This window comes from Xiphophorus hellerii, chromosome 23 (genome assembly GCF_003331165.1).
Source record: "Xiphophorus hellerii strain 12219 chromosome 23, Xiphophorus_hellerii-4.1, whole genome shotgun sequence".
NCBI classification, from domain to species: Eukaryota; Metazoa; Chordata; class Actinopteri; order Cyprinodontiformes; family Poeciliidae; genus Xiphophorus; species Xiphophorus hellerii.
The window spans coordinates 13,002,466-13,029,300 of NC_045694.1; the positions used below are offsets into that span (position 1 = coordinate 13,002,466).

At 38.9% G+C, this 26,835-nt stretch overlaps 1 protein-coding gene and 2 long non-coding RNA genes across 5 annotated transcripts in view; 2 read left to right on the forward strand and 1 right to left on the reverse strand.

Annotated features, from left to right (window-relative positions):
- Positions 1 to 26,835, reverse strand: part of LOC116714800 (protocadherin-1-like) — a 213,799-nt gene that overhangs the window by 127,493 nt on the left and 59,471 nt on the right. The gene's annotated exons all lie outside the window — the stretch shown is intronic.
- LOC116714802 (uncharacterized) lies at positions 3,025 to 26,512 on the forward strand. The gene is made up of 3 exons (XR_004338132.1): positions 3,025 to 3,039; positions 21,328 to 21,333; positions 26,413 to 26,512. It is a non-coding gene; the product is annotated as an uncharacterized LOC116714802 (long non-coding RNA).
- Positions 4,848 to 6,883, forward strand: LOC116714801 (uncharacterized). The gene is made up of 2 exons (XR_004338131.1): positions 4,848 to 5,987; positions 6,026 to 6,883. It is a non-coding gene; the product is annotated as an uncharacterized LOC116714801 (long non-coding RNA).

Sequence of the window (26,835 nt, forward strand, 5' to 3'; positions counted from 1 at the left end):
CTGCAGAAGCGTCAGCACAGCCTGTTTAAACGCTCTGAAAGTCACACGTTCCCCTCCTTCGTGTGTCTCTGTCAGTCTCCTCCTTGCTGTGGGTTTCTTGGATGGAGTCGGTTAACAGACGAGCGGAATTTCAAACACAGTCACTGAGCTGTGAATGACACCTTCATCTCTGTCACTTTAACATTCAAACATCTCTCTGCACGCAGCGAATTAAATCCAAAACGAAGAAGAGACATAAAATGTGGCTGTTTTTCCTTCTCATCGTGACATTTGTCCTAGCAGGTGGGCCCAGGTCAAAGGCCGCAGTATGAAAATACACCATATTGACATAGGGTGGAGCTGCGCTGTGCATAGGTTTGTGGTAACACAGCCTGCAAGCTGAAACCTCGTCTTCATTGCTGCAGGTCAGGCTTGGTTAACGAACAGCCACCAGTCAGATTCTAACGAAGCGGCGAGAGAGAAGGTTACGTCTCGTCTTACAGGAGGTGCATGAGGAGATGCTTCCTCCTCAGCTCCTCTTACCTCAGACTTTGAACACCACAGACACTGAGAGACACAGAGAGGAGGCAGGGAGGGAGGGAGAGTTCCTGCCGGCAGCCAGACATGATAGGAATAGATTAACACTGGCCTCATCAATAGAGGCTACAGCTCCTCTTAAATGTTCAGCAAATTGCCAACAGTGTATTTTAGAAGAGATTCAGAGTCACATTACAGAAAAGCAGTGAGTCACATCAAGGTTAAAGAACGGCTTATTTCATGTTTAAAAAAATAAAAAAAACTGAAATAATTGGAAACTGTTCCCGCTATTGTAGAGAAAAAAAAAATTAACCTCATGAACTTGAATCTGGTATTTTTGTACCGAATAAATAGAAAGAGGTGATTAAATGTTTCAAAGATTCCAAGTTTACCCTTTTTTTTTTAAATGTATGACTTTCACAATGAATCCTAATCTTGACTACCTTTCTGCACAGACAGACCTCTAAGAAACTGAGTTCACTTGCTTGTGGAAGCATCTTTACCAGCATTAAATCAGTTTTGTGGCCATAAGTCTCTCACTTCTTTGTGCTGCCTTACAGCCTCAGATCAGTTCATTGAGGTTCTGCAGACATTTGCTTCTGCAGAGCTCTGCTTAGGGTGCCAGCACAGCAATCCTGAACTTTAACTGGACCTTTGATTCTGTTCACTTTTAGCCATCTGTTTTTGTTTTGTTGGTGTGTTTGGAGTAAGCTGGCAAAACCCAGTTTGGACTATGCTTCAATAGTCAAACAGTGACTATAACTCTAGGAAACTTTGGTACAAAGAGGAGTTGATGCAAAACCAGCACAATTATCATGGAAATGGAAACAAGTAACAGATTCTTGTATTTTTTTATTATTATTATTTTATCCTAATTTGTAAGAGTGTTATTTTAAGTCCTAATTCCTGAGAAAAAGAAAAACAAACAAACACAGATTCCATGGAAGAATCCCAGGAAGATGACTCAATCTGAATTACTTAAAAGCTGATTTTACAGACAATTCCCAGTCATTTCCTACAATTGTATAAATATAAAACCTTCATGTGGGACTGTGATCTAAATTACCAGGAAATAGTAATCCCAGCCAAATGAGATCATATAGGAGAAAAAAAAGATTTAATAACCCTGGGAAATCATCTGCAAAAGTTTATGTTCCAGCAAGATAATGGTGAGGTGAACAGTTTAACTCAGGATAAACATCCCGACAAATCCATCTCCGACAGTCCAAATAGACTGACCACCCTCGGCTGCAGGTGTGGATTACAGCTGCAGAAGGAATGGCTGCACTTTACCTCACCTAAAAGATTTTTGGGTGATCACGGTGCTCTCTGACAAGCTGTAAAGGATTATAAAAGCCATAAATGCCAGTAGGAGGGTGAAACAGCTGAGCGATCGGGTCAGAGTGATCTGATTGTTGTGTCTGAGCTCACTTTATTGTCGGTGCCAGTGGGAAGGCTGGAGCTCAGCAGCTGAACTAGCTTCAGAACTGTCCGGGTTAAAGCCTGAACCCTCCCCTCGTCTTCTCGCCGCCTCCTTCTGCACCTTTGTTCAAGCTGTCAGAAGGAAATGCTACAATTATAGGTCAACTAGAGTTTAACAGTGTCCTTCAGCCTAAAGAGTCACGTCTGCTTGTCGTACAGTAACAACTGATTATCAAAGACATTGTTCATGTGGCGATGAGGACGCTTCAAATAGATTTTGTAAGCTTTAATGTTTCTTTCGTAATTAATTCAAATTGTTCTTAATGAATTCAAATCAAATTATTTAATGATTTATTCCTCGGGGATCAATGCTGGACCAAACGCTGTGTGTTTTATTACCATTTCAATGATAATGTTTATCTTTAATCTTGATCAGACACACATCTAACATGGCTCTACTCAATTTACCGACTGCGTTGACTGACCTACAAATCGTTACATTTACTTCCCTTGAGGAGAACAAAACAAGATCTGAGCAGATCATGACTTGATGACTGTCTAACTTTTTTTAAAGTCAGGTTCCAAAATTATCTCTTTACCTAGAAGATGTAAGAAAACGTTTCCCCTTAAATCACTTTTAAAAAGGAAATTAGACATTTATAATGGACCAAATTTTACCACACATCATCTTTTGCCAGCTCTTTACAGGAGTTACCCATTGCTTTGGATGGTTGAACTCATCCACATTCGGTACTATACTCATTGCAGCTTTAGTATCAAATCTCTTCTCCTCACATCCATACACACACATTGAGTGGTACTTCTCCAAAGATTGTCTCCACCAATCTATCCCCTCTCTCACTACCTCTGTTTTCTCACTGCAGATCATGACATCATCTGCCAACACATTAATTCATAGGGTCTGCTGCATGACCTCCTCCTTCAGCTACTGATAAAACGCCACTGATGCAAATTTGTACGGTCAACATTTGAAAATGCAACAGAAAAAATGCCAGAATGGTTTACCGGAAAGTTTCTACAGGGTTGCAAGTACACCAACAATGCTCTTTCAGAGTTGACATTTCAGCAAAACAAAATTCCGTTTTCAAAGTTGAGCTCAAATTAGTAAGAATATTAAGGCATGTTATCAAACAGCAGGTTCCTCCAAAGACAGCAATAAGCAGATTTTGAAAATGCTCATAGCAGAAAACCAGATTCTGTCCCACAAACTTTTTTATGAGATATTTGATGTTTTAATATTTCTGTTTCATCACTGTCAGACAAAATATAGTTGATGTTTTCCCGCGTGCCGTAAGCTTGCATCCACAGTGCGACTTCTAGCTTGACCCTTATTTAAGTTTATGTGAGAATTCAAAAGCAGCACAGAAATATTGCAAAAAAAATATGAACTGTGTAATCTTATGCATATCACTAATGTTCCTGTGAATCATTGCACCAACTTAATTGGCATCCAAGGTTTTGAGTCACTGAAAAGCTGCTCTCATGATCTTTCTCCATTCAGCTATCAGTCACCGCATCACAAAGGTCAGACGTTCCTCACTTACACAAGATTCTCTGCCTAATTAAACGTAAAGCATTACAGCATCCTCCGGGGAGGCAGACTGCCCTGGATAGGTATGATGATGTTGCATTTTACTGCAGTTTTCCCCTTAAGGCCAAGCAGCATACTCTTCCGCTAACACAATAATGTCAAAGCTCTCTTTTACAAAGATGAAATTCAATTATGCTCACATGCACAGCATTGTGAAGTCAGAACAGCCTGGGAACAGATTTTTTTTTTTTCCCTGCGAATGTGACTGCGTTTTAACATACAGCAAGCGAGTCCTTGCTTCCTGATCTGCTGAGTTGCAGTTTGCCATCCTGTCAGGCTAACGTTTCAGCTGTCAGTGAAAAAACTGCTAAAATGGCTTATTTTTGGTGTGTTTTTTTTTTTTTTCCTGGGGACAGATTTCATTTCTTTAGAGTCTATTCATTGGGTTCACATGCCTCTGTGTCTGTCTCTTTCATCCTGAAAGAACATCATCCTCTTTCACCCTCTGACCTTTCCGTTCTCTATGATACTCAAGGATGCAGGAGAAATGGCAGGAAAGATGGAGCGCAAACACAGATTAACAACCAAAGACGGGAGGAAAGAAGGGCAAACGAAAGAAGAGAAGGACAGATATGAGGCAGGTGTACACCGAGTCAGGAAATGAACTAGAGAGAAAGAAACAAATGTGACTCCTTTATCTTTGTGGAAGCGTCGGATGCTTCTGACCCTGTTCTTGCTCTCGATGTCTCTGCAGCCGTCAGCAAATTCTCCCTCTGAGCCGACGGAGTCAGCTGATTCAAACAGCTGCTATTAATGAGCACAGCAGCACCTTACATGAACACACCGGTTCTGTCCTACACCTCTCATCTGATCACACCTAATATGAACATGTGTTTCCTTGTTTGTCTCAAAGGTGGGCAGATGACACTTCCCAGTTGTGTGTGCAGATAATCGTGGGATTTGCATCACACTTTTGAGTAGATGTTGGTTCTGGTAAATCCAGAATATTTTTAACTCGGAAAGTTGTATATAAGTTTTTTTTTTTTGCAATGACGTATGCACTGTCTCAGTGCCCTTGAAGTTGCAAACACTAATGCATTTTGCTGAGATTTTATATGACAAAGTAGTGCGTGATGAAATGTAATGAAAGTGGTTTGTGGTTTTCCATTGTTTTTCACTAAGAAAAATATGAAAGTTGTGTCAAACATTTGTTTTAGACCCCATTTACTTTGATGTCAAATTTTTCTCATTGCTAAATTGTTGATGAGTGAAGTCTTTGTCGAAAGAAAGCCAGAAGATATCTCATTTGCACTTTGACAAAGGTTTAAAAAAAAAACACAGCAAACATGGGAGAAGTTGTTTCTAGTCAAAATAATGATTTACAGAACAAGCCTAACAGTACATATAACCCTGAAGGCATCACCTGTATGAAGCAGGTGCTGTGGGGGAGCTTGTCATCCGCAGGGACAGAAAACTGATCAGATGAGAAGATGAATGGAGATGAATACAAGGCAATCCTGAGAGAAAACATTAAAACCTGCAAAAGACATGAGCCTGAGGTGGAGATTAATCTTACAGCAGGGCAATAATCCTAAACATAAAGCCAGGCAAACAATGGAACGGTTTAGATCAAAGTGCATTCATGTGGTAAGAATGGAGCAATCACAGTAAAGGAAATGCAGTAAAGTTTGAAGTTGTAATGTCACAAAATTTGAAAAAAAAAAAAAGAAACTTGAAAAATTTGGTTAATTTTCGAGGTACTATGTTTCAGGAATACAAACATGAACTATTAGCTGAACTAAAGCTAACATAAGGTCCAACTCCAAATGTTGAAAGTAGAAGGGCATGACGAGAGAATACAAGAAATACACATGAAACAGGTTTGCTGTGTCCTGAAATCTACACCTGAGGTCAGCTTCTAGCAGCAGTCACTTTCCAGCTCCGCTTCCCCTCTGCACAGGAAACCGAGTGTCTGCAGACGCATTGCACGAAAGCTGATCTGTCACCCTGTAGACCTGAAGGGGATCACATAACGCGCACACACACACACACACAAACACTGCTTTCATAGTCTCCTAAGGGCAGATCAATTCAAACAGCAAATTTTTCTTTTCATACCTCAACAATTTTCTGATGACCTCTGCTTTCACTGCAGCTTCATCAGGAACAGAAACATTAAGCAAAAAGTCCCTGCTGTCAGACTTCATACCAGCACAAGTTATCTCACTTTTCACTGTCTATCGATCACTAACACCATGGTTCAACTCCTTCACCTAGGATGAGTCAGTGAAAAAGAAAAGAAAGAAAATACACACGCAATCATCAAGATCAAGTTGAGCTAGTTTCTTCTTGTGCGTCTTCATGGGAACTTACTCAGAATGTTCAAGTCTCCCTTTTCTCAGACAGATTTTGATTCCTTCATTATTTGCAGGTTGTAGAAAAATGTAGCAGCTCATTTAACAAGAGCGAGAACATCTGATCATACCTGTGGGTTTCTGTTTGCGAAAAACCCACAGGTTTGCAAAAAACCCACAGGTTTGCGAGAAACCCACAGGTTTGTGGGTAAACCTGTGGGTTTTAAAGAGAAATTCCACTACATATGTTTGTGTTTGCTCATTTTCAGCTTTAAAAACCAAGAATAAAGCATCACAGCTTCCAATATATAAATATGCAAAATTGTAATGTTTTGTGCAGCTGACCCTGCAGAATTCATGTGACTGAATCCAAACCTTTGTACAACAGTTAGCTTGATTAGTGATGCTAATCTCATGATTGTGGTTAGGGTTTTGTTCCCCATTCTTATTGTCTTTTGAGTTTTGACCTTTGAATCTTTTATATTTAACCTTCATTTCCTGAAACAGTTTTGTTCTTCTGTTTCCTGCTTAGCCTGACTGACTCAAAAACATTTTGTTTGGTGGAACAAAGAAATTACCCTGAATCTGAGCGGCAGCTGCAATATAACCAGTTTGAATTATTTAAAGGTGAAGGAGTGGAGCTTTAATTCTTTCTTTATTATCTCCTTAAGCATATGAAACACTGAACTGACCTTAATGAAAGAAAAGGGGATTATTTAAGCCATAATTCTTTGCAGCAGAATTTAAACTAACTTTTGAATAATTTAATATAGCATTCGCAACTGGGATTCATGCAAGATAAATAAGAGTGAAGTTTGGCAGCGAGTGAGATCACCATGACAACAGAATATTTCATGGTTAATGTGCTATTGAAACCCACCTATTACTTTTTGTCATTCTTCAATTTCTGTCAAAGAAAGGTGGACTCCAATACAAACATAAAGGGGAGAAATGCCAGTGATTTGCTTTGTGCTGATTCCAAGTCCGGATAAATGCAGAGTATTTTATCAAGAAGGGAATCCGATGTTAAAAGCCTAAGCCAAATCAAATATACGAATCACAAACATGGATTTCAGACTATCGGTCCAGGCCTGGGTTAAGCGCATGACAAAGTGCTGAGGAAGGAGAGCTGGAGTGGCAGAGAAGTAAGTATGTTCAACTGGTGCTGGACATGTAGAAAGAGATGTACAAGAGCCTTTAAATGTGTAATGTGTTATAAAAGAGTATCAGCAAGAATGAAAGGAAAGGTGTCTTGTACAAATTTCATTAAAAAATACCAAAATATGTAGAGGTTCTCTTTGAAGGTGTTGAGGATGAATAGTATCAGGATTTAGTACATCAGAGGGACAAATCATGTTAGATGTTTTGTAGAAAAAGTCAGGAAGGCCAGAGTGATATGCTTGGATTTTTTCATAAGTGAAGGAATGTTTGTATTGGTATAAGGATGCTGAGGTTGGAGCGAAGCAGCCAGGAGGCTGAGGGCACGACCAAAAAGGAAGCTTATGGATGTAGTGGGGGGAAAAAAAGACATGAAGTTAGTTGGTATGAGGGTAAAATATAACAAGATGGGACTAAATAATTTATTGCATCACAATGGAAACATTTCTTAAAAGAAAAAAAGAGAGAAAAAGAAAAAGGAAAAACACAAAGGTGGACTTTATCCTGATGAAGTACAATTCTGACTTTAGGTTTTAGGAATATTATTTTTTTATGTCTTACCACCAAATGTTCAATTGAGAAGAGGGCGATATCACACATTCTGGATAATGAGGTTATGAAATATTCATAATCTTTTTCATGCATGCTGCTTTCATATCAAGATGTTCGTCACCACATTTACAGTTTGTCCATTAACATGTAGCCTTTTTCCATCAAAGTAAAATCTTTTCCAAACCTCATGATGTCTATACATGATACTTACAAAGCAATAAAATATGTGAAAGTCAATGTTTTTCATTCCGACCCTAAATAAAGTCAGAATGCTGAATTTGCTTGGTAATTGCTATGATATTTCTTTTGCCTACTGTCCTTTTTACACATTTCCGTGCTACTTACTATTTAAAAATCTTTGGGTTCTCAGTCCGTATTTTTTCTATAAACAGGACATTTGATGTGGATTTAGTCTGCACCATTGAAATCTTTCATGACTTTTTTTGCAAAACTTAAGAAGTCATATTTCTTCAGATCTGTGACCTAAAAGCATCAGATGTTCAGACTCTTTGTCCTCCCTTTTTCACAAGTTTATCTCCTCAGATGATTTGAAGAATCTTTCAAATCCAAACTAAAACTTTTTCCCTCTCAGAAGTATTCAAATGTCTTAAACGCCGCGCATGTGGGGATTCGGTTTGTGTGTTTGCAGGGAAAGTAGAGCCTGAGGCATTTTCTTTTGTATTATTTGAAAAGAAAAGCCGACAGCACACCTTGTTTCCATACCAACAGACGGTGACTTCAGCTCACCTGTAACTTTTCTCTTACCGTTTTTTTGTTTGCTCAAAGTAGCACAAAGCAATTGTGCATTTTTAAGAGAAAAAAGAAGCATTTGTTTAATCTACGAATTCCAGTTTTCATTTCAAGTTTCACTTCAGGCTGCTCTAAAGACAAAAATTATCTTGTCTTGATGCTAAACAAAACCTTCCACACTGTCAGCACACATTAATGTGCAACAATACATGTTTTATAACATTTAATTAAGGAAGAGTATCTGAGATGGTTGATACAAAATGTAGATCTGTTTTTTTAGATCATGTTCTAAAATCTAAATAGTCATGCCCCGGAATTTTTACTAACCCAGTTTGATATTTCACAGCACTTTAAGCTTACCATTTTGCAAGATGCAAAGTTAGATTGTCGATCAAAAAATGCACTAACATAAAAAACCTTTTAAAAAAAACAAGCAAGCAAATCAAGAAAAAATTTAAAAGCAACAAACAGCTCCAAATTACAAGTTGCACACACACTTGAAGTCTGGTGTCTCCATGGAAAGGAAGGAAAGACTATAGTTTCTGTGTCATAACATTAAAACAACTGCAGCTTGAAGAAAAAGAAAAGAATAAAAGAAAAAAACGACTCCAAAACTGGAAAAAGGCAAAGCAGGAGGCCGTCATGTCATACCTTGACTGAGGGCTTTCAAGTAGTAACCATGACAACCCCTCTCATCTTTGCTCCCTGACAGGACGGGAACACTCCGCAGAGACAAAAACAAACAGTGGCAGACCAATCTCTAGTCAGACCAGCTCAACCGGTTTGTGGAAAAAAACAGAAGTCGCGTCAGTGTGTGTCACTTAAACACATTCCTGCATGTGTGTGAGAATAACTGAGTTAGTGAACATGTGTGCCTGCAAAATTAGGGATTTGTCCTTGTTTTATTGCTCAAGTAGTGTTTCACTGTTTTAAATATTCATTCCTTCCCAGTGAAGGTGGCATTGCATTAAAATTCCCTTTGCAGCGCTGAAGGCTATCAGCCCTCGAGGCATCGGTAGGGACGAGCGAGGAGGGTTAGCAGAGGCAGGGAAACAGAGAGATAGGAGAGGAAGAGGAAAACAGGACAAGACAACCAGGGATTAAATACATTTGTTTTCTCACGTACCAAATTAGTATTGACGCCAGCTACCTTCCCTGCACAGGCACACACACACAAACCTTAAAGCCAGCCAAGTTGAAAATTAATTACTTAAGTATGTGTGCGGGGATTTTGCACACACAGAAACAGACATATACTCTGTACAAGTGAAGGTGGCAGGGATGAGTCTGCCCAGCTGTGCCGCTGCACACAGACACTTAAATGAATTACTCTGCACTGTAAAAAAAGTCAGTAAATTTACGGTAAAAAACTGTAAAAAACCAACAGTTTTTGACCGTCGTATCCAAAAACATTGCATTACCGTAGAAATTACATGGAACTACCGTAAGTCGAAACTGCAAAGAAAGTCAGTAAATTTACGGTAAAAAATTGTAAAATGCCAGCAGTTACTGACCAGAATATTCACAGCATTATACTGCCGTAGAAAATACATGGCATTATCATAACTGAATAAACATATATCCTAAATAATTGTGACAGTCACGAATGTAGAAAATACAGAAATATAGTGTAAAAATATAAGTAATTGTAAAGTTCTTAAAAAATTGTAATATTGCCAGCAGTTAATTACCCTAAACTTAACAGTAGCAATCAGCCAAAATTACAAATTTTGCTGATGTTTAGATCTACAATGTAAAAGCGTAAACAAGACTGCAAAATAATTTTTTACAAAGAACAGAATGCTGGTGTGATATTTTGGTTTCTTTTTTAATAATGCCTTTAATACACCAAACTGAAATCTCAGCAGTAGACCAGGCATCGATCTGGCGATCCACCGATTGCAAAGCAAACTCCTACAGCCAACGCCACCATCATTTATGAGAGCATTTGATCATTAACATTAAGAGAACTGTATGTTAGCCCCTCTTGCTTGAATGAAGCTGAAGTTGGTTTCCAATTGCTGCTTCCAATTTGGGAAATGGCTAAAGGGCAATTCCACCTAATTTTTCACTGCAATCAGCATCTTTAATTTACTCTAGCTAAAAAACTACAACACCTAGACTCTTCAAATCTGGACTAGATTATTCTCAACTCATATCAGAATATTTAGAACCAAGTGTGGGATTTGTAAAACCTTTATCTGATTTGTGAAACTTCAATAAAGAACAATTCTAGTGTTATCCAAAATCATACAAGTTGTAAAGTCACCCATCATTGAAGTTTCACAAATCCCACACTTGGTTTTAAATATTGTGCTATTAGTAGAGAATAGTCTAGAGCAGGGGTCCCCAAACTTTTTCCTGCGAGGGCCACATAGCTGTTCCTTTCTCTGCTCGGGGGCCGGTCTTAGTTTTTGGAGAAAGATACCTTAGAAACTTATTGTCGGCGGGGGGGGGGGGGGGGGCTGTTCTGTCTTTGAAACTGTCGACGGGGGGGGGGGGGGGGGGGGGGGGGGGGGTTGCTGACTACGACACATTCGCGGTCGCTTTTAGATAGATTTTTACCCAGAATGGAAATGGAAAAAACCGTGAGTGAAACGGTGACTGGGACTGACTAGTATATATTTGAGGGAAAGTTAGTTTAACATCTGCTCAAGAGCCCCCTGGTGGTTGAAGAGAAATCCACAAACCAGAAAATACAATATATGAAAAAATACACTGAATGCTCTCTGGTATGAGGAGGCGGGCCAGATCCGGCATTGCCAGACCAAATGACGCAGGCCGTAGTTTGGGGACCCCTGGTCTAGAGAGTTTTTCATTTTGTTATTGTGATAAATAGTAGGGTTTACAGTAAATGGAGACTGTTATTTGTCATGTAAACAAATAATTATCTAGTTTGCATTGCTGCTTGATCCTTCAGCATCAGCAGCAAGATTCTTTTAACTCTGTTCCTGTAGTGGTGTCCTGAACTCAACACAGTAAAGTCACTGTGCTAACTAAGGTTGCTAACTAGGGTGCTGAGAGCCCAGTAGGCCTGGTCCTTGTCAAGATGCTGCTACTGTCTTTGAAATCAAATTTCTGCTATTTTTGCACGTTCAGGAGGAGAAGGGCAACACATCACAGGTGAGTCCCTTTCACGGTTTCAACTGAAGTTAGCTAACTTTAACCAACTGACAAAGAAATGTGTAGTTTCTGAGCCATGCTGTTTATGTACATGCACTGCAGCTAGATATTTTTACTATATGGAACATTTAATCTTCACAGATGCAACACTTCCATTAATGTTTCTGTAGGAACGGCTGCATAGATTATATTTCTGGTCTACTTCAGACTACATGTGCTTAAAGTTATTGTTAATGGCAGAAGCAACTTTTTCCAAGTTTGGTTCAATAATTAATTTGAATTACTTTGAGTGTGAAATGTTCATGCATGCAAGTTAAATCTCTGAAGAACATGTTAGCTTTTGTTTCAATATTTTGGTAATACTTAGAAGTATAAAGCTTGGCATCAGAGATATTATTTAATATTTTCCTTTGACCTCTTGACTCTCACACCCAAAATACTTGCACTAAAGTCACTGGGTCCATGACAGTTGAAGGATTTGAAGATAAGAGAATTTAAATATTAATATTTTACAGCTTTTCTCAGTTTGGGTGCATCTCTCAGAACAGAATTGAAATTCTTAAAACTACCTGTTCAATCTTCAAATTACTGTGTCACTTCTGCACATCAAAACAATTAGTTTTGCAAGTTTTGCTTTTGTACATCATGTAGCTGGTTATGTACACTTCTATGCTTTTATAATTGTAATTTGCTTTTATCGTCTTGATCAAAATATGTTAACCCTCCTGTTGTCCTCGGGTCAAAATGACCCGCCACTGTGTTAAACCCCCCCCCCCCCCAAAAAATCCCCTAAATGTAATTTTTTTAACTTGAGATTTTAAGACTTTTCCTAGATTGGCCCAGACAATAGAAAAAGTTCAGTGTTGCTTTTATTCTCATTTCCATGTAAGCTGTACAAAAAAAGGTACAAAGATGGTCTTCAGGTCAAAATGACCCGTGAGGCAAATGGAGTTGAAATCAAGGTCACAGAGTTATTTACAAACCATAAAATGTTACAAAGTTTTAGTTGTGTCTCAGATCAATCAGTAGCAGAAGTGAGCAGAGAGTGGAAGGCCAATTTTCCGAGCCACAATGCCAGTCAAACTCTTTCACACCTACTCAAGACTGATGCGATTTGATGACCGTGAATCAAGACCAGCAAGACGTATGACAGACAAACTTGCAGCCATAAGAGAGGTATGGGACAAGTGGGTGGAGCGGTTGCCCTACCTCTACAATCCAGAGCCTGATGTAACAGTGGATGAGCAACTGGTTCCATTTAGAGGTAATCTGTTTTCATATTTGTAATAAAAGTGATTTTCACTATTGATTTCTTTGACTGTTTTCTGTGACACTGATACTAATCACTGATGCTAATGTCTTTTGTCCAAAGGTTGTTGTCCTTTCCGGCAGTATATGCCCAGCAAGCCAGCAAAATATGGGATCAAGTCATGGGTGGCTTCTGAATCAAGCTATGCTTGGAAAATGCAAGTCTATACTGGGAAGTCAACCAGTGGATGCCCAGAGAAGAACCAGGGGTTGCGAGTTGTGCTTGATGTGACAGAGGGACTGAGGGGTCACAATGTGACATGTGACAATTTCTTCAACTCTTATGAACTCGGACAGCAGCTCCTGAAGAGGAAGATCACCATGGTTGGTACAGTTCAAAAGAACAAGCCTGAGCTCCCACCTGCACTGCTTGGGTCAAAGGAGAGAGAGGTCTTCTCCTCAAAGTTTGCCTTCACACCCACCACCACTCTAGTTTCCTACCTCCCAAAGAAAAACAAGAATGTAGTTCTTCTGAGCACACTGCACAAAGACGGCGACATTAGTGACCGTGAGGACAGGAAGCCAATCATCATCCTGGAATAAAACCGAAACAAAGGAGGTGTGGACAACCTAGATAAGGTGATTGGAGCATATAGCTGCAGAAGAATGACTGCCCGCTGGCCCCTGGTCATCTTCCACAACATCATTGATGTGTCCTCCTACAATGCCTTTGTGATTTGGATAGAGATCAACCCAACCTGGATGTCTCATAAGCACAACAAGAAGAGGGTGTTCCTGGAGCAGCTAGGAAAGGCACTTGTAACTCCACTCATTGAAAGAAGGAAGCATGTCCCCCACACAGAAGCCTCAGCAGCAGTTGTGAAAGCTATTCAGAGTGCAGCAGCTCCTGATCAACCTGAGGATCCATCTACCACAGCCACTTCCTCAGCTAAGCCAAGTAAGAGGAAGAGATGTCAGTTCTGCCCTCAGACTGTAAAACACATACTGTGTGCTGCAGGTGTAAGAAATATATCTGCAAAGGCTGTGCACTTGCATACTGCCCTACATGTGCCAATTAGTTGAATGGGTTATGTTATTTTTCATATTTTTGTATTGTACATCCTCTTGTTCACTGGAGAAAAGTAAAAGAAAATTAGTCACTGTGATGAATAAAAATGCATTCGAAACTCATTTTGCACATTTTTTTTCTTAAGCTATAGAAATTCAAGTGGAGAGGGAAAAGTCAAGTATTCACACATTTTGTGGTGAGTGACAATATACAAGATAGAATTTGGTGTTTAAAATTCAATTAAGCTGCTTATATTGGGGGTTTATTGAAGACGGGTCATTTTGACCCGGAGGATAAAGGGTGTATACAGAAAATGAGGACAACAGGACAACAACGTGTCTGTGTTGAATTCTCAACTTCCAAAATAGCATCAGTTCATTGTGTAAGTCTTAACATGCATAAGTCTTAAAGTTGTCATAATGTGAATCATATATTAATTAATTTATATTCTATTATTTTCTAAATCTGTCCTGAATTGGTAAATTGCTCCCAAGTGAGTCCTGAGTTTCTCTAACAGGTCAGTGTATGAACCATTAGCTCAACCAACGATCAACCAGTTTTCTGAAACAGATTGGAGGTGCATCTTGTGAACCATCAGTTGGCAACATTATGCTCTATATAGTCAGAACACAACACAATGTTACATGTCTGAGAACTGATGAACAAGTATCTGGGCAGAGTGAACAGCCAGAGAGAAGAAGAGGAGTGAGGCTGAGGAGGAAATAGTTGGGAGGAAAGCAGAAGAAGAGTCAGAAGAGGCTGAGGACATCTGCCAGTTTCCATCAGTCCAACATCAGGACATGGCTGAGACCCACAACATGATGCTGATGGAGGTCCTCCCACCCTACTGTTCATTCCTTAACCCCACTGAGGAAAAAAGATTCCTCAGTGGAGTTAAGGAACAAAGTGACTATGGAAATTAAAATGTAATGTAATTTCTACAGCACTGTACAGTTTTCCTTGAGGAGATTGTCCTGTGGCTCCTTTTCTACTTTTTTTGTTCTCTGCATTTCTGTCTTTTTCTTTCTGAATCACCATGGCATGGTCCATGAATAAATTATAGCAAAAGCGTAAATCAGTGTTTCTCAATCCTGGTCTTCAGCGTCACCCTGTCCTGCAGGTTTAGGTATTTCCCTTCTGCCACACACCTGAATTGTATCTCTGGATGATTAACAAGCTTCTGCAGTACTTGATTGTCATCCAATCATTTGAATCAGCTGTTCTGGAGTAGAGGCACATCTAAAACATGCAGAGCAGGGGGGCGTTGAGGACCAGGGTTGAGAAACACTGGCGTAAATGATCCTTTTGTAGTCTCTTCTCATGACTAATCGATTTGACTGTCTTATCTGTACATAGAGAGACTATAACTTATTATTTTGAGTCACTGATATGTTAACAGACAGGATTTTAAGAGCTGAACTAAGGATTTTGAAAGCAAACAAATGCTATTTTTCCTGTTTCTACAAATTGTTTTGAGAAATGCGCTTACTGTTTTGTAAATGCCAACAATGACTCGAGAAATGCACCAAAAGTGACTGAGAAAAACTAACCTAGCATAAATTGTCTCAGCTGTATCAATTTGTTTGCCTGTATGAAAAGTGTTCACATTTACAGCTTTGTTTCTGCTAGCTTGCAGGAAATGTAACTTACATAAATGGTTGAAGACAACCTATTGGCCTTCATGAGACTCAGATAAATGGTGAGTATCTATTTCATAAATTGCCTAAAACAGTTATATTTGTTTTTAGTTTGTGTATTTTGTCTGGTTGCAGACCAGAGGATCACACCTGTTGACAACAAACAAAGGTTTAACTACTGAATTTTCAGTCAGAAATGATCACACCACCTGGTTGAAGTACCTGTGTCCATATGCAAGTCAACAAAGGTGAAACAAACATTTAAGCGAATAAGATGTTCATGTAGTGCATCTTTCTAACTTTTTCTTTTTGTTTTCCAGCAGAGAGGAAACACCCGATTGACAACATGCGAGTCTCAATTTCAACCTGTGACTGGGAAGACTACAACCATCCTGAGCAACGTCTGATCTCAGCGACTTGTGACTCTCAACCCAGAACAAGAATCCTTTTATCACCATTTTGTCTTCTACAATATGTTATCTCTTATGTGGACACATACTGTTTGTTTTGTTTTTGTTTTCCAGATCTCAGTAATACCGTGAGGAAACTGGACATAAAATAGAATCAGTTCTTTTTTTAACTTGACTTTTTAAATAGAAATTGTTTCTTTAAGTGGATTACTCGTAATCTGTATTTTTGTTTAATTAGAAATTATTTTCTTTATAACTTTCTGTATAGAAATGCTTGACAAGTTACACTTCCTTGGTTGTTGTACTATAATTTGTATGGTAAAATTCTGGTAGGAACAGAGACCAGTAATTTACCATAAGTTTTTTTTGGGGGGGAGGGTTTACAATAAAATGTCAATATATCATACAGTCTGGATGTGTTTTTCACTCATGTAGATATTATGCCTCAGTCAGCATGACCGTATTTACTACGGCAAAACCACATTTTATTTTTTTTAAAATATTTTAGGAAGTACGGTATTTTACCGTATTTTAAAAATACGGTAGAATCCTGCATTTACAACATACGGTAAAAAACTGGCAGCTGTGGTTGCCAGAATTTTACCGTATATTAAAAATACGGTAAAATCCTGCATTTACAACATACGGTGAAAAACTGGCAGCTGTGGTTGCCAGAATTTTACCGTATTTCAAAAATACGGTGAAATCCTGCATTTAGCAAATACGGTAAAAAACTGGCAGCTGTGGTTGCCAGAATTTTACCGTATTTTAGGAATACGGTAAAAAACTGGCAGCTTTGGTTGCCAGAATTTTACCGTATTTTAGAAATACGGTAAAAAAATGGCAGTTTTGGTTGCCAGACTTTTACCGTATAAAGACGGTAAACTTCTGGCAACTCAGCTGCCAGTTTTTTACCGTAAAATGAGGCCGTTTTTTTTTACAGTGTGCATGTGCATACACCACCGCTACGTATATTGTGTATGTCATGCATCATAGGCATTGCTGGACTCATTTTATTGGAGCATCTGCTCCAGAATAAACCCTCTGTGATTCAGTAAAACATCTGATAAAAAATTTAACAAAATATGACCATTACACAGCAGAGTTCTGACAGGTAAATTAAACGAAAAAGTCTGACTGCTCAAAAACACAAAATCCAAAGCAAAGATGAAAGATTTGTTCAGAGTGACTTAATATTTTTGAAAATGAAATGGTATTGTAAAGCCAGCTCTGTTTAAAAACGTAGCACTTCTGGACATTGAAGTATTGTCTATTCCTTTTATAACTACAATGCAACAATGAAGCCTTCAATTTAATTTCCACTTTTACAGTTTATATATGGTGTTACAGAAATAACTTTTTGCATTGAAGAAGACCTCAAAATAATGATTTTTTTTAACTTTAGTACAACATTTTTCTGTTGGTTTTAATGTCAGCTGTGCAGCAATGACAGTTTTAACTGGAGTGAGATTGTTTGTGGGAATGTTTGATGATTCGTGAGGTCAGGCTCATATCTGATGAAAAGGCCTGGCTTGCAGTTTCAACTCTCTCTTATACCAAAGATGGTCTTTCTTCAAACTTACTCATCCATGACTTTACAGACCTTATTTTCAGTCATGTTAGAAAAGTAAGATACCATCTCCAAAATGCACCCAGGAGGGGCATGAAATTGTCCAAAATGTTTAATGCTGATGCATCAAGGGTTCCTCCTACTTGAACAGTCCCACACCATTATCCCTTTATTCTACATAAACAGTTGAGAAAATAGAGATAGACAACTGCTGTAGGCTTACCTTCATATATGCCAAATCTAGACTTTTATATTTGTTTTCCAGACAGAGAGGCTAGATTTGTCACTCCAAGAATGTGTTCCCACTTATCTAAAACTCAACTGCAGCTACAAAAGTACATTTTATTTTTTTTAAAGGAGATTCACCCTACTTGGACACACAATTGCATATCCAGAGACTGGAGCAAAGATGGTCATTGTCTATATTCATCTGTTTTTCACAAATACTCCACATTTCAATTCTTTAAAGGTCCCTACAATTTGATTTTGTAAAATTTATTGTAGCTGCTCATGTAGATGGCCTTTCAGGTGACCTTTGCAAATATTTTCATTCCAAGGTAGCCACATCATGAGAACTGCAAACACACCTGAGTGCAATCTGATAACCCCATGAGCAAGTCCGGGAACATTCCAGTCTAAATATCATCATGCCATCTTAACTTTAGTTTGCGTAACCCCATTCCATGAAGATTTGACCCAGTTACATTCTAAACAATTATAAAGTCAACAAAGCTTTGTTGCACACATCAAACATGGTCAAACATAAGATGTGTAAATACCACTAAAACTAACCATAATTCAGTCTTAATTCTGAAGCACGTGCAGACTAAATCCACGGAGAGCAGGATTTCAAACAAACCACATAAGACAAACTATCCAAAAAGGAAATTGTGCAGAAGCTTTAGTGAAATAAAAGTCTTTAAAGAAGGGTGTGCCTTCAGCTTTCATCCTGAGAACAACAGAGGCAAAGTGTTGGTCTTGATCTCATGCATTGTAGGAAATCAGTCTACTGTGTTATAGCTTTTCGTCCTATTGAAAAGCAGCTGCAGGAATTTTAACATCTTGTTTGGTTAGGTATTTTGCGGTTAGATTTTTTTTTTTAAAACACTCGAAACAAAACACTACTCAGTTAGTGGATCAGTTGTACAGACTTGTCTGTAACCAACCAGATCCAAATATCAGTATCTAACAAATGGTAGCACAGCTGTGATGAAGCCTCATTATGCAGCATGAGTGTATTTGTGTGTGTCCTGTCCCTCATTCTATTGCATTTCTGAACACTGATAGTTAACATGTTATAATCTAAACTTTCCTCTGATATGGTTTAGTGGACTCCCAGTAGATGATTTTCAAACTAAATTTGACAAACCTCAGCAGGTTTCTGACAAAAATTACTGAAAAAAAGACACCATTTTGAATGTTCAAGAACATGTATTAATTTTCTATACAATGATGCTCAAACATTTCTTTCGCAAACCACAAATGACATTGGTTGATTTTGATTACAATCTCCAATACAACAATCAATCAGAAGGTCAGAAAAATTTTTAAATAATGACTATGGTCTTGCAGACGTTATTTTAAAACACTGCAGCCAACATGGTTCCAGATTTTATAACTTGTGCCTTAAGCCCAGTACCTCCCCAAATGAGAAGGTAATTTTACAGTTTTCATTGTCAGTGCCACCAATTTTGCCCTTTTCACTTCCTGCTCAGGTGCAGAATCTAAAGCAAATTTGTTTTAAAGCCCAAAATATAGGCCAACAGCAATGAATGTTGGAAGCTTATAAAAACATAAACTTTGAAAAACAGTATAAAAGGCCACAGCAATTTTAATTTCCATTAATTAATTAATTAATTTTTCAGCCATCCACCTATCCCTTCCTTTCTCCCTCAGAATGGGTAATGGAGATTACAGATCTAGGAAGGAAACAGATATCCATCTTCTCAGCAGTACTCAGGCTCATTCAAAGAAATTTTAGGAAATTCTTGGTCTGACTAGGTTCTCCTCCCAATGAGACGTCCAAAGAAAAGGCAACCCTCCATTAGGCACCTTAATCAGATGAACCACTTCAGCTGATGTTGGACGATGGGGAGAAGCAAGAGCTCTAGTCTGAGTTCCCCAAGATTTGAAGGAGGTGATTAATGACGAAGGAGCAGAACAGAGTTGTGAGGATTGTAATCTGTAAAGCCTTTATTAGGGAGTCATCCAGGAGGGATTGTAATCTGATGCTCAAACTCTGATCTATAACCTGTGACTCTGATGACACGTGTGAAGGTTACCCCAGCGATATTAACTCTGAGCGAACTGAAATCTCCTTGTGTTAATGAAGGGCAGTAGGAGTTTCTTACTGGATGGTGGCTGGAGGACGACTTGTGGTGTGGTTGGTGGCGGATCAGGTGCAGACACGATGTCCGCCGGCTGATTATATCGACTGCTTGACACGCCAAGGGCCATTGAATATCTGCTGTATATAGATTCAGGAGAGCAGCCAGACAAGCTGTGTGTGTGTTTCAACAGTAAAACACTGACATAATGCAGGGGTTTTCCATAAGTGTGACCATTTTAATGCTACACAGTGTTGGACCTCGGTTTTCTGAGTCCCACTGCTTTAAAATAATAGTAAAAAAAATGTGTAAAAGCCTTATTTTGAACTGCAAAATTTAAATGCTCCAATTTTACCTTCTCACCTCTGTATATGCATGAAAACAAGATGTCGTTTACATCACCAGCCCACAGCACAAATGTTTAAAACCCAAGTATCTCCAACTTCAGCCGTGTTCACATCATTCACACGCTCTGATCACTGCAGCGTAGTCAGGCATTATTTTTCCATGTTTCACTGTAAGTACAGCAGCAGGGCTGACATGTAAATGAGGCTAGTAGGAAGACAGTGCGGAAAAACCCATCAGAAATCAAAGCAGGATCTTCACAGCTGGCTGCTTCTCCTAACAGTTAATACTGTGAGGCGTGATCCCTGCACACAACCTCTGACCTCCTCAGCAGAATCCTTCAAACGATGGCCTCCTCTGACTCTTGTGAATTTAAAATGAGCTTGAATGATCCTTACAGGTCGATTCAGTTCAGATGAGCCATAGATGTTCGACTCTTTACATTTTTACAAGAAATAAACCTTTATTCTTTCAATGAAATGACTTAGCATAGACGTTTTCCCTCTGAAGACTTTGCATTAACTAGTTGCTTTGTTTTTCAGGTTTTTTTAAATGGATGTGACACTGAATATAAAATGAATTAACCAAAAGACAATGCAAAAGAAGGAAACGAGGATAGCCAGCCCTCCCTCTGAGCAGCTTGTTGAATAACCAAACAGTTCAGAGCACAAAAGGAAGCCATTTGGTTGACAAAATGGCTAAATGACTGCAGAAAAGCTGGGGAGGCATTTATTGGTCTAGAGGGGGATGGTGGAATGATGAGAGGGTAAAGATGTTCGAATAATTAAGAGGGAATTCCAATGAAATCTGGAATACATCCCAAAATTTACATCTATTTTGGGATGTAAATAGACGAGTCGATTGAGAACTTCAGTTTTCAGTTTCAGTTCTTCACCAAAACAAACTAGAACATCATCATTCTTTATTCAATTCCCCCATCCATCTGCCCATTACTGCCATCACTTGAGATCATGACACCAAAATATTTGAGTCATTTCTGTTGCCGTAAAGACTCACTTCTGATCAAGATTAAGCATTTCACCCATACAGACTTGAAATGTACAATTATAAACTGAATCTGATCTTAACAAGATGGAAAACTAAACTCCTGGGACACTCCTTTGGTATTAGACATTAGCTCAAGAGTTATCCTAATAACTCACAACCTGTACTGTGATATTTGAGGACATTCAATACTCAGAAGCTTTCATAAACTAACCAACTTTGGCAGTAACAGAGCAACTATCCCTAAGTTTACTGTTGCTGTTTTCTTCCCCCGTTAGATACAGTACAGACAAAAGTTTGGACACACCTTCTCACTGAATTCAATTAGATAGTGCGTCCAAACTTTTGGTCTGTACTGTACACAAGTGTTACCAAAATGTTTCAGATGATATTATTGCTCTCATGACTTGCTCAAAATAAAATTAAAAGAAAGTCTGAGTTATATGCAAAAACTGAATACAATAAAATCTTGAGGCTAGGTCAAACCTCTGCTGTTCAGTGAATAAGACAAATATTAGCTGAAGTGAACTAATATTATATGCAAATTTCCATGAAAAAGTTGAAGACAAACAATAGGTAAGAACAAAAAAACTGAATTATGTTTTGGCAAATTCCTCCTGACAACTCAAAAGCAAAAAAAAAAGTTGCTTCAAGATGCAAATTCGACCAGTTTACAGCGCTTTGGAGCACTATGTGTCTTTACAACTGCCTGACGTGAGTTTTGCCATCTAGAGCTCTTCTCTCACTGTGTTGCAGCTCAGACTGCTCTTTTGTCACCACGTCCTCCTCGGCTTCACACATTCTGCTCAGCTGCCATGTTCCTACATTCAGATCCGCCTGTCAGGACGCTCCGAACTACAATTTAATCTGTTGTGTGAAAAGATTGTGACCAAAGAGGAAGCATCACATTTGGCTCGCCACAGCGAGCGCTGGCAGGGGAAAGTGCACTCTGAGTCACGGTTGCCCTCCCTGTGAGTCAGCAGGCTCCGCCCTCCGGCGTGCAGGCCGCTAGCTGAGAGCACAGCTGCCTCAGTGGTGCCTGTAAAGAAAACTGCTCAGTGTTTGCTCAGGGCGGTGGGGGACATGGAGAGGAGATGAAGTGCTGAGTCAGATGTGCAAAAAAAAAAAAAAAAGACAGCAGCAAACATCCTGACTGACAGCCTGATGCTGCTACAAGAATAGTACTTATACATCTCTCTTTGTCTTGCAGGGATGGACAGACTTTGAGGGTGGGAGGAAATATCCTCAGGTTATTTTGAAAAGAGCTTAGAAAAAATTAATTGTGCAGTGTGTTTTAAAGATGTATGGGATGCCCATCGACATATATCCGAGTTCTCTGAATGAAAATGCCCATGGATTCATTTGGCTTTACTGGCTGTATTAGATATTTAGAATTTTAGCCAATCCGGCTTATAGGAGGGTCATGTGAAGGACTGTGTGCAGTCTACCAAAATTAATGGAGAAGACACAGCAAACATGTGATTTAAGCTGCTACCATTACATATGCAGAATAACTCTAGCTCATTTGGTAAAAAAATAAATAAATAAATAAATAAATAATGAACGGCAAATATTTTAGTATGTAGATGTGCAAAGTTAGCGTAGATATACACCTAAAAGAAGGTGGAAACATTTTTGAAATCACTGTTTCACTTTGTGATTAGGCTCTTGGTTTGTCATATTGAATCCAGACAAGATCCTCTGAGGTTCATAGTTGGAACAAATGAAAAGGGCTTCAAGAGGTGTTATTGCTTCTGTAGAGCACAATGTTGGTAGACGATAGTTTTTCAAAAGGGTTTGAAAAGCTGCATTCACTGAAAGTCTAAATGAGGACCACAAACATATCTCAGCACTGTGCTACTGTTTCGCTGCTCCACCTTTGACCCTTGTCTGTCTATTGCCTGCTGACCCCTGACCTGAAGCTCAGACAGGAATCCGTCGCCACCCGCCGACCACCGAGCCGAAGCTCAACCTTTCAACTCCATCCCCTTACTTCCACCGGCTCATTAGAGCCTTTGTCACTAGGAAGTGAAGGGGAGGTCTCTCTGCGTATGGGGGTGAGTGTGTGTGTGTGTTCATGAAACGAGATGGTCAAAAAAGGAGCACAAGGAGGCCAGGAGTCAAAGGTTGCAGCAGACACACTTTGTTATTAGCGTCTGCCAGGGTACCAACTCTGAAATGAGACAGAAACAGCTTTTTGTCAAATTTCAGCTCCATATGTTTTTTTTTTTTTAAATACAGTTGACCAGTTTTGTTTTCATTTCATTCCTTGTTATGGAAATTTTAAAGTCTGATTTCCAAACAGGATTTTATTTCTGCTGACTAACATAATTAATCATGAAGTATATCATTCAAGAGGTCTAAGATTTCTGCTGCAATGTTTTAATTTGGATAATTAACCAGCCTCTTGTTTATTTTTACACAACCTACACAAACACCTAAGCAGCTTCTCGTTTACCTGCCAGGGGTAATTATCCCTGCTCATTTGGGAGGGGTGGCAATCATCAAGTCCCCACCCACATCCTCATCAATTTTCCTGCTGAGCCGACTGAAAGTGAAGCAACAAGTCAGTGTGTGTGTTGGTTTGTTGAGACAAGAAAGTCTGTAAGATTCCGGAAGAATCTCAAACATCTAGCAAAAAGAATCCAGATTCTTTACATTTCAAAAGGCCAACCTTTAGAAATGCAAAAGTTAGCCTTTACATTTCTAAAGGCTGGAAATGTAAAAAATTATGAAATCTTAATAGATTTCATAAAACTCTAAATTCAGAAAGTTTCCAGATAAAGATCAAGGTATTATTACAAATTGACCATTGGTTTGCTTAAATTTTCCTTTCTTCTGTGATGAAAAAAAGAATAATTCTTTGTTTTTTGTTGTCTTTTTTCCCAAAAGTGTTCTCAATTTTCAAAAAATGTAGTTAATTATAGTGCATTTTGGAGGTTTAACATGGAAATTGCTTATCGTCATAGGTCCCAAATTGGTTTGGCTTGTTGAACACATGAAACTATCAATGGAAAACTGGATTTTGCATTTACGCAAGTAATTGTTGTCTATTAATAAAAAAGACTTTTTCACAGCATTGTAGCTCAGTGGGAGAGCTCTGGCTTCCAGAAGTAGTTACTTTGTGGAAACACCCTTCATATACTAAAAAAACCAAAAACACTTTATCTAATTTAGCTTCCTTTGAAGTCCTAGTCACAGATCAGAGAAACAAAAAGCTGCTGCTCGGAGCTGCTGTGAGCTCTGGAGCTCACAGACACTCTTGATCACATTGATCCTGCAGCGCTCCTTTTCTCTGGCCACTCCAGGTCAGTCCTGAAAAAATCTCAACCAAAACTGCTCCTCCTTATCCTAATCCAGCGAGAGGGGAAAACAGCAGGGTGCAAAGAACAGAGAGGATGAAAGAGCCTCATAATGTAGAGCGATGCTCTGCTTGTTACCCAGCATGCTGCAGGGATTTGTGAGGTCAGTGGGTATGGGTGGCCACTTCCTGACCATTACCAGGAGATTGATAGAAAAGACCCTCATTAATCACCAAATACCCGGTGGAGGGGGGTAGTGATAACCAGTAGGTAACCGGTACCACGTGCAGAAGCGTAACACCAGTAGGACCCCAGTCTCACCCCTGACCTCAAAGAGGAGACCTGGACTTTAACTGGGAGCATCGGTGGAACCAAACAAAGCAGACCAAGTAACTGCTCTTTCTGGAAGAATCATAGGTTTTAATGTGGACCAAAAGGGAATATTCAAAAACCAAACTTTAGGAGTGAATACAAACAACCTTTAATCTGTAATGGGTCATTTCTACCCATTACAAATGGGTAGAAACTACAAAAGTAGGTACAAAGAGAAAATGGAATCTTTTAAAGCAAGACAGAATCTACTAGAAACAACAAAAGTACACATAGCCAAGTATAAAAGGCTACTTGGACAGGAAGTTTTGTATTTGTGCTCATAAAGCATCACTTCTGTAGCTACATCCTCCCTTTGTTCTTTGTTCTGTGCTTGCAGAAAGGAAACCGTGCATTTTTTTTTCTTGATTCACAACTTTTGAAATAAAGCAAGGCTTCATCAGTATGAGCAGCTCTTTAAAAGCAAATGTCCTGGGAAGAAAGACAATAACAAATGCCTTAAAGAGGCATCTGATGCTGCCCCAAACTCTGCTCTTAAATACATAATATGGAAGAAAAGAAATTGGTCTAACGAACCATAAAACATCAGGAACAAAGTCCAGGTAGAGATGTTTGGTCACAACGTACAGAACACTTCAGCACAAATACCTCACAGAAGTCGTCAAGCACAGTGGTGGAAGGATGATAATGCGGACTTGTTTTTCCAACCACATGGCCTGGGCATTGTAATCACCAAGTTAATCATCGACTCCTCTGTTTCCCAAAGTATGCCACAATCATATATGAGGCCATAATCATTGGACCAAACTGGGTCAGCAGGGCAATTATTCCAAAAACACAAAAGCTGTTTTATTTCCGTCCTGTTGTAACTACATGATAAAATGTAAAGTGAAGAGCACCTGTTCTGAACAACAGTACTTTATTTAAACTCCCGTGTCTATGCTGCCCATATTAAAATACAAAGCACATTTTGTTGTGAATAACTCCTGGGTTTGATAAAGATCTGTTCCCTCAAATTCTTTTGCGCTTTGTGCCACAAGGATACAGTCATAAACTCTGAATGAACTGGAGGGAAAAAAAGCTGCAAAAGATGGAAACCAAAAAGCAAGGGCACCTGCATCAAAGAAAAAGCAACAAAGGAATCAAAGGAGAGGGGGGGGGGAATTGAGCAGAAATCCGGGCAGTAAAGGTACACTCAGTAATGGCAAACATCTGTGTCTTGGCGAGAACAAGCATGCATTTTTGTAACCAAGAACCAATGATACGGTTGTTTACCGTCCGTCACACTCAGTCAACTCTGACTCATCTTGTGCAAACGTGAAAGATGGTCATGAGTGCCACAAAGTCAACAAAATTCATGGGCTCACCAGGGCCGGCCCAAGGCATAAGCAAACTAAGTGGCCACTTAGAGCCCCGGGGCCACTAAGGGGCCCCGTAAGTGGAACAGATTTTTTTTTTTTTTTTAGTAATGATTTCTATGTGATTATATTAACAAAAACACATAAATTAATTATAAAGTTGTGACATTATTTACAATAATATATATTTGATAATGTATGTAGAAATCTTTCTTATATGGGCAAAAAGAAAAATAAATAAATCAATTGCTCTTGGGGGTTCTTGGGGCCCCTGGTGGCCGCGGTAGGTACTGCACTGACCGGTAAATATGAGCTGATGTGCAGAGCGCATCCAAACCTCCAAAGCCTTGGTAGAAGATAAGTTATCAAAACAATGTCACAAAGAATGATTTATCTGTCAGGGAGAGAGAAAAGAAAGAGGAAGAATAGAGAAAAAGTCAAGATAAAGGTATGTTTTAACATGTCTTGGTAATGTAATGTTTATCAGAAAGATTTATTGGAGCTGCTAATTGAAAATTAGCTTGATAGCACCAGTGTTGTATAAAGTACTGAAATCTCAGAGTCAAGTAAAAGTACAAGTACCTCTCCAAAATATGACTTTGGTAAAAGTCGAAGTCACTGACTGAAATGTTACTTGAGTAAAAGTCTTAAAGTATTTGAAACTTCTTGTACTTAAGTATGGAAATTACTGTAAAAATGGATGTACTCAAGTAATGTAATGAAAAGTACAAGTAAAAAGTAAAACAAGGCAAATGCAGTTTGAATGACATTTTTTATATTTTGGTAAACTTGTCAAATACACTTAAA